Source organism: Sus scrofa, chromosome 13 (genome assembly GCF_000003025.6).
Source record: "Sus scrofa isolate TJ Tabasco breed Duroc chromosome 13, Sscrofa11.1, whole genome shotgun sequence".
NCBI classification, from domain to species: Eukaryota; Metazoa; Chordata; class Mammalia; order Artiodactyla; family Suidae; genus Sus; species Sus scrofa.
In genome coordinates, this window is record NC_010455.5 from 159,956,749 (window position 1) to 159,969,870 (window position 13,122).

The window sequence follows — 13,122 nt, forward strand, 5'->3', positions numbered from 1 at the left end:
CCAGGGGGAGGGGGAGGGAGTGGGAGGGATTGGGAGCTTGGGGTCAATGGATGCAAACTATTGCTCTTGGAATGGATTTGCAATGAGACATGTATGTGTAACTAGATCCCCATGCTATACAGTGGGGGGAAAATAGTGCGTTGGGAGAAATAACAATAAAAAGATAAATTAATAGAAAAGAAAATAATATTTAAAAAAATTTACAACCCCAGGCCCAAACTCTGTTTTTATTCTTCACTAATTGGGATTGGGCACCCCAAATCTAAGGTTTTTTTGTCCTGTCAGTGCCTCAAAATTTTATCTTTTTTTTTTTTTTTTTTGTCTAAAAAGTATAAAAGCTGCCTGCTATGGCTGCTTCTTAGTTTTCATTTCCATGAGACCTCCAGGAGCATGAATTAAAATGTGTGGAAATTAAAAAAAAAGAAGGGCATGTAGAATTAGAATTGTCAGTTAGCCTCAGATACTTTCAATCATTGTTACTCTGATGTCTAGGGGCATATAAAGTTTAGGCCAAGTAAGAAAATAACATGGGTTCATTTATTCATGATCATCCAAGTAAGATCATATAGTTTGCCTGGCCCTTGGGTACCTGTTAATCATTGACTGAGCAGTGCATGACTATTACACTCCCAGCTTGTTTGGTGTAGCTAAGAGATGTGACTTATGTACCAGAGTTCCTCCATACAGTCAGCCTATAGGACTTTGTCTGAGATTACACCCCTGCTGGGTTTCTTCTCTTTTTGATCCCAACTCTCCCACTCCCTTCCCAGTCTTCCCTGGAAGAATTTGTAAATAAATTACTGATGTACTAAATTTTAACTCAGGGTTTGCTTCTGGAAAGCCAATCTAAGACATTTGTTCATATCTTTAAAACTGGCAGATTGCAATGAGATGCTGCTGTATAGCATTGGGAACCATATTTATTCATTTATGATGTGGCATGATAATGTGAGAAAAAGGAATGTATATGTGTATGTGTGACTGGGTCACCTTGCTGTACAGTAGAAAATTGACAGAACACTGTAAACCAGCCATAATGGGGAAAAAATCATTAAGTAAAAAAAATAAAAAATAAATAAAATTGGCAGAGTTCACATAATCCAGTTCTAGCTTTTTTTGAAATACAGAAAGATCTGGCAACATGGCACCAGGATCCTTATGTGCTAACAATCAGTGTAATTGCCCCAGTTCGCTGCTGCCTTCTTTCGCCAGTCTCGTTCATTTCAGTCACCCACTTGCCCTATTGCCATTTGGGTTTTTCTACTCATTCACTGGACCATAAACTCCATGTAAAAGGCAGAATAATGGCCCCCAAGTTGTCCGTGTCTTAATCCCCAGTACTTGTGACTAAATTACTTTACAAGGCAAAAGGGACTTTGCAAATATGATTAATGGTACAGACCTTGAGATGGGGAGAGTACCTTGGATTTTCCAGGTGGCCCCAGTCTAATCACATGGGTTCTTAAAAGTGGAGAAACTTTCATAGTTGTAGTAATTAGGAAAATGTGATGAAGGACAAAGAGACAGAGAGATGCCACACTACTGGCTTTGAAGATAGAGGACAGGGGTCATGAGCCCAGCCTTTGGAAAAGGCAGGAAAAGGGGAAAGGCAGGAAAAGGGATTCTGCTCTAAGGATTCCAAAAGTAATATATCTTTTCCAACACCTTGATTTTAGGCCAGTGTTGGACTTCTGATCTATAGAACTGTAAAATACTAAATTTTTATTGTTTTAAGCTATAGAGTTGTAATTTGTTAGAGAAGTTATAGAAAACTAATATACTCCATGAGGATAGACATTATGTCTGTCTTGGTTATCATTATATCCTCATCATCTACCACAGTGCCTGACACATCAAAAGCATTAAATAGATGTTTGTCAAATTAATGCATAACTATAACTCTTCAAAGTTTTAATGAGTAAAGCTTTAGTGAATAATCGAGGTTCCATTTGCTCTTTGCATTTGAAATGAATGTAGAAGTTTATATTCCAAGTCAGTATCTTTTAACACTGAGAAGAAATTATCATTTCCATAGACTTTTCTAATCAATACAGGCTCTTGATTTTTTTCACTCTTCATATTTTTAAAATCTGTGTTAGGTAAAATTATCAGAATAGGCTATAGTTTTCCAAAGACTAAAAACTGTAGAACTCTCAGAGGTCCCTTGTGACAAAGCAGGTTAAGGATCTGGCATTGTCACTGCAGCAGCTTGGGTTGCTACTATGACTTGGGTTTAATCCCTGGCCCAAAAACTTCCACATGCCATGGGTGTGGCCAAAATAAAAAAGTAAAAATCTTTTCCACATAAGATGGATAATAAAATTCTATCTATTTCAGGATGAATTCATAGGTCCTAGGGGGGTGGAGGAGCATGAGTGCTGTATGGTGACTTGACTTGGCTAATCTGCAAGTATAGGCATGTATCTGAGATAGATAGGGAGCCTGCCAACCTTTTTTGTGTCCACCAACTGCTCTTTAATTTTTCTGTAGAAAGAGAGTGATATATGAAGTAGATACAAATAATGAAGTTGGTAGGTGAAAAAAAAGGTTACTCTGACTTGTAGCATAGAGAATTGCCACCTCTTACTATATTTCATATTTGGTTGTAACCTTCCTGGGGGTAGAATTTTATAAACTAAAACCTTTAGTACAGTGTTTTGTACATAATTTATAAGTTGCTGTTTTTCATTTGTTATAATATAAAAATAATGGCCTATTGATAGCATTATTTTATCGGGACTGGAAAGACCAGGACTAACAAAAATCATGCAAACATGAACAAAAGATGTTTAAGCAGTCCTCCGAAGCAAAAGCAGATTCCATTTTGAACAATGGCATTGTAGGAGACAAAAACAAGTATAGGAATCTTCAGAAAACAAACCTCTGGGGTAAAATTAGGAATGACATGGTTTCAGATATCCAGATGCCAGTGCCAAAAGAATAAGAATGAACTCAGAATCTTTTAAACGGCAAAATAAATGCAGTCATGTAGAGATCATTCAAAGCTGGTAAAATGAGATTTCTGCATAGACATTTCTGATAGAAGAAAATAGGATGTAAAAAACATTTGAAATAAGAAATAAAAAAGAGGAGTTCTATTGTGGCACTGTAGGTTAAGGACCTAGCATTGTCACTGCAATGGCTCAGGTTACTTCTGTGACATGTGTGTGTTCGGTCCTTGCCCCTGAAACTTTCACGTGCTGCAGGCATGGCCAAAAAAAAAAAAAAAAAAAAAAAAAAAAAAAAAAAAAAAAAAAAGAGGAAGAGTAAGTAATAATAAAATATCTTGTGTAAAAATTAGTATAAAATGTCTTAGTTAAAAATTAAGATAAAATTGATAAAAATTATATATCCCATAGGTAATCACCTAAAGTACTATGAGGTAGAAATTATTATTAATAACTTTTACCAATGAAATTACTCCAAAGGACCAAATAAATTCCAGATTCACTCAGTAGCTAAATGATGCATCCAGAATGCCACTCAGTATCTCTAACTACAGATTCTTGATCCTTCTGTACATTTTCCGTGTACTTTGAGAGGGTACCACAGCATACCTGACTAGACTGAGGCTATGGACAAGTACTGGTTGTGAATATATTGAATGGACAATAGGAGTACTGATCAGGATAAGATCAATGAAATAATCACTCTGTTGTATGATGACCTCTCTTTTTATCCTCATTGCTTAGCCCTTTGTCATAAAAGTAATGATCCTGGAATCACAGAATTAATGTGAGAAACTGCAAATGGAGATGTGAATTTGCATGCAACAGCTTATCAGGCTGGTTTGAAACTTTGAGAAATACAGCCACCTGTTGGACTTAGTCTGGTATCACACTTCTGTTCAACATTGTTTTGAATGTTCTTTGCAAAAAAGCTGAGTGTTTTTCTTTCATGAACAAAACTTAAAGAAAAAAAAAAAAAAAACCCTGGTGTTTGATAGGAGAAACAAATGTGGTAAAAAGTAGAGTCCCTTATTTGGTCTGTTAAAAAATAGATCTATAATTAATAATGTGCTTTCTCTAGATATAGTCTAAGAAAGTAGAAAGGAAAAGCCATAAAGAAAAATGGTGAATAAATAATTTTTTAAAATACCTTCCCTCACCAAAAAGGAAAAGTAAGAATTAGTTCTTCGTTCACTCCCCTCCAGCACTGGCCTCTTGAGCAGGGGCTGGCAAATTTGTTCTGTAAAGATTTTCAATTAAAAAATAGTTAAGGTTTTGAAGGCCACAAGGTTTCTATTTCAACTATTCAAGTCTGCTTCTGTAGCATGTATGAAACCATACCTAATACATAAAGAGGGGGCATGGCTATGTGTTAGTAACTTTATTAACAAAAAGCAGTTGGTGGGCCAGATTTGGCCCACTGCTAAGTTTTCCAATACCTGCCCTAGAACATGACAGGGAAACACCCACCTTGAGGCCTTTTCCCTGGCTGTTCCGTCTGCTAGGAATACTCTTCCTCCAAATGTCCACACAGCTTACTTTTGCCAAATCCTTGTTCAAATATCATCTTTTCAATGAGACCTGCCCTATTTAAAATTTCAACTCTCCATTTAAAATTTCAACTCTCCATTTCTCCTGCTTTATCTTTTCCATAGCACTTAGCACATTCTAACATTTATATCTATTATGTTCATTTTTATGATCTGTCTCCTCCTATTAGCATGTAAGCTCTATATAAGAGATTTTTATTTGATTTGCTTCTGAAATATCCCAAGCACTTAGAACAGTGCCTAACATATACTACATCTCAGTAAATACTTGTTGAATGAAAGGATGACTTGTTAGCTTTTGCTAAAAAACAAACAAACAAACAAAAAACCACCCTTTCTTTGTTCAAGAAAGTAATTCCCAAAGGGAGTAAATTGAACCAAAAAAACAAAGCAACCTTGCACATAGCTTCAAAAATTTTCTGAAGCTCTGCTTTTCTTACACATGAAGTGGTAGAAACACTGTTATTAAAATCAATGTGAATAGCAATGAATATATAGCCCAGTATAATTCCCCAAATTATATATCCTTTCACTTAAGGTTTAAAGTACCGTTATTACATAAATGATATCATCCCTACTTTATAGATGTGGAAAATTATTCTCAGAAAAGTTAATAACTTGCTCAGAGTCACATGGTTGTTTGGAGACTGGGCCAGAATCCAGGTGTCTTGATTTCAAAGCCAAGTCTCTCTGTCTGACAATGCAGCTATCAGGCAACCTTGCCTCATTCTCAGCCTGCAGAGAACTCCTTTATCCATAGCTGAATTAGCCTCAGCCATGCCTCAATCTCTAGGACAAACTTGATTGTAAGTAGAAGGGATCTCATAAGCTCTGACTCAATCTTGTAGAACTCAGTACCATTCACTTTACTTAAAGAAGGTGTTAGGTTATCCTGCCCCCAACCCCTGTTCTGATAACCTAGCTTTTTATTGACTCAATAAACTGATCCACATTTCTAATATAGTAGATTCTTAATAACTGGTACACTCTTGTACACTCAGTTCCCCATCCTTAGCTGGAGACATCACAGATCTTAACAGTCCCCATCCCAAAGCATAGACTCCTGTTCATTCCTGACCCTCTGCTCCCAAGATTTCCTAGGTGTTGAATATTTCCTTCTCTGGATTTTCAATTATCACCTACTTCTCTAACCTTGTGCTCTGTTCACGGATGGGACGATCTTAATTCTTTGGAGAAACTCTCCCTCCACTATAAGTATCAACTCTTTCCCTGTATTTCTTCTATATACTGTCGATAGCCATAACCTCTAGATATTACGGTCTTTTATGCATGTACAGGTGTCCCTAAAAATGCCTTCCCCCAAACAGAATTCTGTGTATGAGGCATAAAAACCATACTCTGCTTTCTATTGGGGAGTTTTAGCTACAATGTCACTAGTTAGAAGTTCTTTTGTGGTGTAAGTCTCCCAAGTAGGAATAAAACTGAACATGGTTCTAGATACACTAGCTCATGAATTATTACTAAAGAAAAGAAGGATCAACAAAGAATGATGACAATGATAACAGAGCAAAAGTGTAAAAACTGATCTGTAACACAGAGGAAGAAATAATGAGGCTTGAAAAATTGAAGACAGCAGTAAAAGGTCACAGAAAAACAGGATGGGTCCACAAAAATCTCAGCCTATGTGATTAGAGGAATGGCAATGCCACTGTTGTCAGAAAAGGAGTGGCTGGAAAGTGGAGTAATTGTAGCAATGATAAATGCCCTTGACAAATGTAGATCACCATAGAAGAAGTGAAATATAAAATTAGCTTCTCTTAAAGTACAGTGTTTTAGAATTTTAAAGTTGCTTTCACATTTAACACAATGTTCCACAAAACTACCTGAGGTAGTTAAATGCAATATATTCACCATTTTTTTGACCAATGAAACTGAGGCCCAAAGAGGAAAATAACTTAGCTAGTGTCCCACAGACCTGGAGCCGTGAACTCAATTCTCAGGACTCCTTGTCCAGTATGCTTTCCACTCCATCATGTGGCTTCCCAGGCCAACTATAACAATTGATAACTTTATCTGAATGTAATTCAGCTAAAGTCATTCAAGTCAATAAAATACAAAGAGAACTTCGCCAAGTGACTTCTTAAGAGCAGAACTAGTTTATAATAAAAGCTGTAGGTCATAAAGTTTAAAGACCCTGATGTTTTATTTGATGAAAGAGAGAATAAAATAGACATGGAAAAAAAAATATTAAGTGTCAGTATTCTAGCATAGTTTGGTCAATCCGTCTTTCTCCAAGCATCTACAAATTCCCATTAACTTTATTAAACTCAACGATCAAGAGGCCAACCTCTGTACTTTCCCATCACAAATAACCAAAACATTCATTTTTGCTTGATTATTTTATTTCAAATGTCAGTAACATGAATGGTTGTCTTTAAAATGGCCCAGTTAGTTATATCTTTAAGCCAATATTTGCTGGTACTTTTATTTAATTTCCAGAGTGACGAAAATATTTTGCCCTCTGGAGTGTTCCTAATAAAGAGAATGATATTTTAGAAATAAATCAATACTTCATTGTTATATAAAAGTTTTCACCTGAGAAATGCAGTATGTTTTGGTTTTAAGCGTTTTTTTTATTTTTTATCGCACTGACCTCTGCTTATTTTGGCCAATGGGAAATGCTGTTCTCACTTTACCAAAAGAGAAACCAAAGTCCAGGACTTGTCTAATGAAACAATGAATTAATGACAGTTCTTGGAAGAGGAATCAGTACATTTGATTTTCAAGGTTTAAATAAATTTTTGATGCTGGGATATAATCCCTGGCCAACATGAAAGGCACTCTTCCCACCCCAAGACCAAACACCCTGGAGAAGTTGGCATTCTTATGATATTTTAGTGGAGTATTTTTCTTTTTTTTTCATTATATATTTAAATATATTTAGAGCTCAAAAAAAATTCAAGGTACTTAAGATAGTGAAAAAACTCTCATGGAATGGGAAAAAATTCACAAAAAATATTTTCTAACCAGTGTTTAACAGATGCTCACTGACTATAATTTTACGTTTTCACCAAAGAGCTTATGGCTGATAGGGAGAATGTCACCACAGACAGAAACAGGAGGAAGGGCTAGCCTGGGGAGAAAGATAATGAATCTTTATTTAAACAAGGTCTCTCCTGACCAGCACTTTTTCATTCCATCTGGCCTCTTCAAAAGTCTTTTTGCTTCTATCCTCTTCTTTTCCTTTCCTTTCCCTTCTTTTCCCTTGCTAGAAAAAACAATCAGTCATTAGATGGGGCTGAGCAAAGTAGATGTCCACGCAAGAAGGAGGGGAGCAGACTGGCCCAGTCTGAGAGCAAAAATTCATCTTCACACTGTATGAGGCCAGCAGGAGCACTCAGAGCCCAAGCAGGGGGAGGAAAGCATATATACGGGGTAGAGGAGTGGGACCGACATAGGGAATGGTTAGGAGTAGAGGTTAGGAGGGCTGCTTAGTGCAGATTGTCATAGTTTTAGAAGAGCAAAGGGAGTGTCCATGCAAGGCTGGCCCAGCAGGAGGCATCAGAGCCAAGCAGGATGAGAGGGTCACCCTGGTGGGAGGGCAGCTCAGTTCAGGTTGTCACCAACCAGGGTGAGGAGGACATCTATGCCCAGCACAGGGCATAAAGTTTGAATAGTGTAAGAAGGGCATCTACACAGAAGAGCCACCCAGGGTGATTGGAGCCCAGCAGGGCAAAGGGGACATGCACATCAGGATGTAACTTCAGTGGTAACAGTGGCAATGAGAGATAGGACACATAAAGGGGAGCTGAGATAGATGGATAGATAGATGGATAGATAGATAGATAGATAGATAGATAGATAGATAGATAGATAGATAGACACCCCCACATATATAAATGGATATTTCTCACTGTCAAAAAAAAGCCAGGAAATACAGAAAGAGAGAAAACTAGAATAAAATCTTGTGTTGTTGGATTAGAATTGAGAACAATAACAGATGATGGATGAATGGATTGATGGAGAACTAGAGAGAAAGATAATATATGGCATTTAATAAGTACCCAGTAATTTATGTTCCCAAATTCACTTAAATGTTTTGAATGTTTAGGTTGTGAGGAGTGCATGATATAGAAAAGATGTGGTATTTGGATCCAGGTTCAAGTAAGATCTGGGTTCAAAATTATCTCTACTGAATGATTTTATGTCATAGTGGCAAATCTTGTTGGACAGAAAGGAAAAAAAACTGCAAAATATCTTTAAGTTCCTTTAAGTTACCAGTACTCAACTAAGAGCAATTTTTCCCCCCTAGGGGGCATTTGGCAATTTCTGCAGACATTTCTCATGTCACAACTGAGTGGGGGGGAGGGGGTGCTAATTGCAGGATTTACTGAGTAAAAGGAAGGAATGCTGCTAAATACCCTACAGTGCATAGGACAGCTCTCACAAAGAAGAATTACTGGTATGGGCTGAAACATGAACCCCAAATCCAGCACCTCAGAATGTGACTGTGTTTGGAGACAGGGCCTTTAAAGTTACTAAATTAAAGTGAGGTCATGAGCATGGGCCCTAATCTAATCTAACTGGTATATTTATTAAAAGAGGATATTTGGACAAACAGACACAAAGAGCATGCTTGCACAGAGGAAAGACCCCCTTGCATGTCAAGAATACAATAATGTGTAAGACAGGGAGAAAAGCCTCAGGAGAAACCAAACCTGCCCACACCATGATCTTGGACTTCCAGCCTCCAGAGTGGTGAAGAAATACATTCCTGTTATTTAAGCCACCAGACTGTGGTATTTCGTTATGGCAGTAAACTAAGACAGTTATACAGCCCAAAATGTCAATATTGCCAAGGTTGAGAAACTCTGGTTTATGATATATGGAAACAGTCCTGAGAAGAGCTTTTGTGGATGTCAAAGACAACCCGGCTAATATCAAGCATTTAAATGGCAAGCTGAAGGAGAGAAGGGAAATAAGTTGGCCTCCCCATAAAAACTAGAAAAAGTTATTCAGTGGAGAAAATTATGCCATTGACTTCATATACTGATGGGCCAATGCAGTTAACGTTTTCTCTTCTGGGCCATAAAGTCTCTGAAAAGGCAATTTAAAAAATAAAATCGGTCTGATTTGGCACTAAGTGTGTTTTTACTTCTTTGGTTTTTTTTTTTTTTTTTTCGCAATAAAACCAAACTTGGGACACCCAAGAATTTGATTTATATGTACATTTGCTCAAAACTATTACCCAAAAGACTGAGGAAACCCAACCATCACATAATCTCAAAATTACTTTCTCATGGTTTGCAAAGGAAGAAGGAATTTCCCTTCACACATATTTATTAAAGCTTTTGTGAAGATTCAAATGTGTGATACAATTTAATTGTTCTCTTTGTTGGCATAAAATGAAACTCTAAATGAATCGTAAAATATACCTTAAAGCTTAAACTATAAAACACTTAGAAAAATACATAGAAGAAAAATCTTTGTGACCTTCAGTTAAGCAAATATTTCTTATTCAGGACATAAAAATCATCAACCATATAAGCAAAAATTGAGTAAGCTCCACAAAAAAATTTAAAGTTATGATCTTTAAAAGGTTCTACTTAAAAATAAAATTTAAAGGTGAGGTACTTGAAACTGGAGAAAAATTTTGATATGTATATATGACAAAAGACTTCTCTCCAGAATATTAAAAAAATACTTATAACTCAATAAGAAAAAGCAAGAAACCCCCAAAAATGTCGAGAATGTTTGAACATGAAAAATAGAAGATGAAGTAGTGATCAATAAACACATAAAAATTCTCAACAGCATTAGTCATCAACATTTTTTTTCCTTTTTAGGGCTGCACCTGTGGCACATGGAAGTTTCCAAGGTAGGGGTCAGATCAGAGCTTCAGCTGCCAGCCTATGCCACAAACACAACAACACAGGATCTGAGTCATGTCTGTGACATAAGCCACATCTCATGTCAATGCTGAATCCCCAACCCACTGGGAAAAGCCAGGGATCAAACTTCATCCTCATGGATAATATTTGGGTTCATAACCCACTGAGCCACAACGGGAACTCCAAAATAAAAATTTAATGAGATATCACTCACAGAAAAGCTAAAATTAAGAAGTTTGACATTAAAGAGTATCAGGAGCTGTGGAGCAACTGAAACTCATCCTTTACTTGGAGGAGTATAAAATGGTGCAACCATTTTGGAAAAGAGTGTGGCACTTCCTCATAAAGTAACCATATGTTTCCCATCTGACTCTTTCCCATCTGACCAGCACCTCCAAATTTAGGTCTTTACCAAAGAGGAATGGGAGCACATATCCACAAAAACACACATGTATTTATTTCTGGCAACTTGATTTACAATAGCAAAAACATGACACAACCAAATGTTTATGAATAGATGATGACATAAGCATATCATGATTTATTCATACAATGAAATACTATTCAGCAATAAGAAGGAACAAATGATTGATACACACAATAACATGAATAAACCCCATTGACATTGTGTTAAACAAAGAAAACCAAACACCAAAAAGTTGATATCATGTGATTGTTATAAAATTTTAGAGTAGAAAACCAATTTAAGATAATAGAAATCAATCAGTGTCTGATTGTGGTAGGCTTATGAGGAATGACTACAAAGGAGCACAGAGGAGCTTTCTAGGTGAAAGAAATGTACCATATATTGACTGGAGAAGTCGTTACAAGGTTGTGTATATTTGTGAAAACTTATTTAAAGTATATACTTGAAAAGTGTGCATTTAGTTTTATGTAACTTAAACTTCTGTAAAGTGATTTTTAACTTGTATAGAGATAAATGTGTAAAGATATGTATGTTTATATGTGGCCACGAAAGGAACTGTGAACAGAAAAGACCCAAATCAATGAGCACACCCAGTACCCAGAAAACGGCATTTTATGTATAATTCCTCATGAAAAGTCACCTTGTCGAAATGGCTGACAGCAGGTTGGAGAAAGAGGAGAAAATGCAAAATGAACCTAGAATATCTTGTGATAAAAACTCAAGAAGTACTCAAAGAATAATGGGTCTTGTCAAAAAGATGAAGAACTTAGCTTGAAGGCACTTCCACTGGCCAACTATGGATGAATTTGAGTACCAAATTAAGTAATGATAATGAGAGGTTCTCACCATTAAACTAAATAGGGAAACTAAGTAGGATATTTATTTATTTATAACCTATTTCATTTTCTTATTTAGTGAAGTACATCAAAAGTGGATGAGGAAAGATATTTATATAAAGTACCTTCCCACAAAATGTTTTTTAATTACAAAGGGGAAGAGTATAATGTTACAGTAGAAGAGCATGGCAGATACAACTTTAACAAGTGATCAAGTAAACATCACTACTAAAGCAGTAAGTTTAAAATGTGTGTTATGTAATATGGTTTATGAGAAAACTGCATCACTTCTGTGACATTCCTGCTAAAGATACACAACCTCTATCTGTTCGTAGAAGTGCCGCTATATGCATCATGTCAATTTGAATTTTTTCTGATATGGACATGCAGAAAAAAATCTCAGGTGTCTCCTGCTAGGTCAGCAGATACCTGATATTCAGTATATAGCATTGTAAAATTCTTCTCATTGTGCCACTCACCCCTTCCTATCTTAAGTACCTCTCTGATCCATCATCTCATACATATCTTCGCTGATTATTTTCACATTTTTAGATATGTTGCACAATTTTTAATTAAAGCACTTCCAACTTCTTCAATATTTGGATGAAAACAAATAGCAACATGAATATCAGTAGAAGATTTTATGTGTAGACTAACTTCATGTCCTAAAATATCAGGCCTCTAATAAGTACAAAGACTCCATCAGATAGTGGATTATAAGTGTTTGGCACCCAATGGCCTGTGATTCAGTTACTGGCAGACATTTCAGTCTCTGAACTCATCTAGCAAGTGGCCTATAAATTACAATTTTTTCTAAGCCTTAGAAGAAAGCACTTGGAGGCTGAGATCATAGCCATCATCTGGGTCATACTTGGTCCTGCACAGAGGATTTCCAGGAAACCCAGCCACCTGAGGTCAGTGCAAAATGACAGTGGCAGCTGCAATCACAGAGAAAAGAAATGTGTCTTTCCTTCCTGGACTGCAGGGCCTGCTGGGCTGTGGTCACTGGTGACAAGGGGTGAACTCAATTCATAACCTCACTGTGTTCCTTGGGCAGCACATGCATATTTGCTGACTTCTGTAAGGGTTATTAGCAGCTAAACTCAGCCCTGAGTCTTAGAGCAAAAAAACACCAAACTCTACTTTTAACGCCCTTATTAAGAGAAAATCAAATCTGTGTTCTCTGAGGTTCTCTGCAGATCTGGGAATGATGATCCCAATCTGGGGAAATAGTTCTCCCTGATGGAGCAAATGCCATAACAGAAATAAATATACCATTCTATTTTAATCTCCAAATGTACCCAAATCTTTAAACATCCCATCTCTGCTGATTTTAGAAATGGAGTGAAAGAAGTGAATACCTAAGACTAAGATGAGTCTTATGCTACAGAGCCCAGCTAACTCATTACTTTAGTGGCCGGGTCTAACGTTTTATTGTAAATCTAAGGATGCTCCATGTCATTGTTCCACAGCCTTCAAAATGAAATATATGCCTTTTAATTATTATTA